Genomic DNA, 4,039 nt, shown 5'->3' with positions numbered 1-4,039 from the left:
TTGGTAGCTTCTCCCTAGTATTAACCTTCCAGGTTATCTTGAGAGAGCTCAGCCGATTAGTCTCCGTCTGGGAGATGGTCCACCACGTGTCTGTTTCCCTATGGGAATTTTCTATCCTCTAACTAAGAAGGTAGGAAATTTTGTTTCCCTTTAAATAGAAATTTGTCTCTCAGAGTATTTCAGGCTTCCTTGGGAGCACTATTCAGACATGCCCTTCCAGGACAGCTCTCTGTACCTCTTTAGGGTCCCTCTTGCTCAGTTCACCCAGGAATTAATTACTGTCCTTGTCTTGGCTCATTTTGCAGCCATTGGCTGTGATTGACCACTATGACTCTGCTCATGATAGGATACATTTCAAAACTAACAATATTTACCTACTCATCACCTTCTTTCCTCCAAATAGTATCACCGACTTCCACACCAGCTCTGATCGCTCAGCAGGAGCAAGGGAGAGAGCTATGTGTCACCCAGCCACCGGGACCCCTAAGCAAGAGGAGCAGGAGAGTTGGCCCCAAAAGGAAAGGTAAGCAAAGTATGCTTTTTTGTAACTTTTTCTCTTCCTTTGCTCTTATTTCATCAAAATGAAAGATGTGTGCTCTCTGTGCCTAGCATTAGGGAGTGTATTGGGACCTTTGATCATACTTTTTCTGACTGGTCTGTTATTCACTGCTTCCCATGCCTTTAAACCATTCATACACAACACACAGCAACCTTTGTTGTTTACATCCCAGTTTTGCACACACTGGGGTGCTTTTGTCCCTGGGGATATGTGGAAAAATTTTTCTAAATACAGGTTATGTGTGATCACCTTTTTCCAGTTTCCCCAAGCTTTACAAAATTGATAAGCTCAGTGCAGCATTATCTTGTCCATTAACCAAAAGAACTTACAGAATTTATTTTGGCTCTTTGTGATAATTAACATGTTACTAATTTAAAATAATTTTTTATGTTGACATACTTTAAGGTAGCTTACAGATATTATGGTTTTCCTCCCCTTTAGGATACATCTCAAAAATAAGAATATTTTCCTACTTAGCTAAAATAATATTACAAGTAACAAAATTTAAAATTCCTCAAAATCTTTAATTCTGGATAGACAGAAAAAGGCTTGATTCTTTTAAACATCAGTTTTCAAAATAAGGATTGAAGAGCCGTCACAAATGCTGTTAAATGCACATTTTCTTTTTCTATAGACTCATGGATTTCCACAGATTTAATGGGTTTTTTTGATTCATTAAAATTGTGCACAAAACTGCTCTCATGTCCATTTTTTAAAAATAGCTTTATTGAGGGACAACTCACAAACTATACACTTCACCAATTTAAAGAGTACAGTTCAGAATGGGAGAAGATATTTACAAATGAATATTTTCTAATAGGTCATTTTAATTCCTTTTATGACTTTTTAAACTATATTTTGAGTTATTTGTCTAGTGGATTGCTCTAAGGCTTACAATATACATCTTACCAGAATTTACTTCAGATTTATAAAAGCTTAATTCCAGTAAGATAGAAATTTTGATGTTATATTTTCTATTCCCTTCTCCCCCATGTGTGGGTTATTTGGCCCTCCACCTTTTGTCCTGGTCACACCAATCCAGCCCTTCCTCTTGCATCTCCCCAAGGGCTCCCTGTCCTTCCAGACAGTTCTTTCTCCCCACTCTACCCTTTACATCCTCTCACCTACCTGATAGCCCTTGCTCTTTGCTTTCTCAGGTGCCCTCCCTACTTCTCTCTCCTTTCCTTTGATCTTTCCTGGACTTTTATAGGCCCATTGAGTTTGCGAATTTGATACTACATTTTTGCACTATCTTATGTGCACCCTCCTCCACCGTGAATTGTTACCTTTTCTGTAGATGGTCACATTACACTTACTACTCAATTATATGTGGGAGGTTTTTTTCCTCCAGATTCAGATTTTCATTTCACTGCAGCCAAGTTGTCACTTTCTCAAGGACAGGAATTACATGGATAAATGAAGAAAGATCAGGAAGTATGGATATGTTCCCACTGTAAATGAATGTATGGCATGACCATTTGAGTGTGGATTATAGAATGGAAGAAGGGAAAGCTTTCCACAGAAACTGAAGGTGTTGCTTTAAGAAGCAGACCTTGTAGAGAGCTGTGCCTGGACCACATAGGAAGCTCTAACCTAGCAGTAAATGGAAACTGGTCTTCAGCTGTACTTCTTCAAGGGGTGATTTTATCAGGGCCTCCGCATATAGTGGGCTACTAGCCACTTGTTTCATGGGACATTTCGCCGGAAATTGATCTGTTAAACAATAAGTCAATTTGTTGTTTTTCTATGCGGTACATCTTTTCTAGGTCCAAAAGATTATTTACTATCTGATTTCCATCTGTCCGTCTCTCTTTCCCTCCTTCCCTAACAGAGTAGAGTTAGCTTCATTATGAAAAGGTATAATCCTTTGTAAGTTGGCTGCCTCTAGGTGATATTTTTAGGAAATAGTGTGATAGGTTACCTCCCTTGCCCTTGTTCACCCTTATTTGTATCTTACAAATACTACTTTCTTTTGTTGTACCAATGGTTATGCTTGGTTGGAAGCTGTGGTTTAGAAAAATACAAGCGAGCCAGATGTTGATGACCTTGAGCAGGGACAGTCACAACCTATTTAGAGACCATTTTATCTAAGGGTAGAGAATGTGAACTCAGAACAAGGTCCGGTAGCTGAAAGCAGTAACATCACTTAGAGAAGTGGCCTAGAGGGCAGAAATGGTGAAAGGAAAGGATGAGCCTGCTAATAGAGTTTCCAGGTTTATTTAAATAGTGAAGAGGTTTGGGAATCAAAGGATAGGGAGCATTAATCCACAGAATCATCTCTGGAGGGCCAGATGGCTGCCTGGAATGTGGTACCTGTGGCCTGACTGTATTATCTGGTAACTCCATCAGAAGGGGCAGGTGTTAAGTAATTTAATCTATACACGTTCCTGGATTTATGTTAAAAAGGGAGCTTATCCGTAATATCTGTGTATTGAGAGGGAAATAACCAGGCGAAGGAGGAGATAAAGGAGACAAGCTGTCACCTTACTCAGCCCTGTACCTTAAGCTAGCTCCACTGGGTTCTGTTAATTTCATATATTTATAATTACAAGCCTGCATGGAACTCCTTGTGTCTGGGGGCATGTTGGGTCCTTTGAACATGCTAGGGAACTGAAAACGTTTAGCACAATGCTGGGAGTGATCTTGAGAGTTAATGTTGGAGGGGTGAACAGCACCCCAGATCATTGAGAAACTGGTATGCCGTGCTAGGGAGCCTGAACTTCCTGGACTGAGGAAGCAAAGTCACTTGAGGCATCGACATCGGGGGAATTAAGGGTCAGTGAAATAGGAGCCAAGTAACCTAGATAGACCAGTGCTTCCTAAATGGAAGTCTGTGTAGCAGTGCAAGTCCATGACAACATTTCTACCAGTCTGCCAAGTGAGGAAAATGTAGAGGAAATCTCTGTGTGTAGGTGGAACTGAATATGCTCACACACGATGGCCCACAGTTCTTGGTAACTTACACTGAAGTTGTCCTTTCTTCTTTTTGGCATTAAATTGGTCTCTTATGAAATAACCATGAAAACTGTAGACTTTTGGTGTAGTTCTGCTTTAATGCTCTTTATTGAAAAATAAAAAGATGGTTGTGCTGTGTTTCTGCCTTCTCTCCTGGGCATTCATTTATTTGAAACTGTTTTCGTGAAGTCAAAGAGATAGCTAACCAGTATTATAAGCTTTTCTGGGTCAGCTCTGGAATATTTTAGTTACGAGGTTAAACTAGTGCTTCTCAGACAACAGGTAGTAAAGGATTAGTTCTCCAGTTCCTCTGACAATCTTACACTGACAAATCAATGTTTCTGCGGTGGCACATGACTAATGACACAATTTATGTGACATGCGATTCATTGTATGACTTCAGATCTGGTATAAATTCTGTATGAAGTGACTGATCATATGCTTAGATGTCTTGGCTCTGTCAGGTTGCTGTATTCTTTTTAAAACATTTATTCTCAATTTCCGCACTTGTGGGCCTGTAAGAAA

Source organism: Lutra lutra, chromosome 1 (assembly GCF_902655055.1).
Source record: "Lutra lutra chromosome 1, mLutLut1.2, whole genome shotgun sequence".
NCBI classification, from domain to species: domain Eukaryota; kingdom Metazoa; phylum Chordata; class Mammalia; order Carnivora; family Mustelidae; genus Lutra; species Lutra lutra.
Note: the sequence above shows the minus strand (reverse complement) of the source record.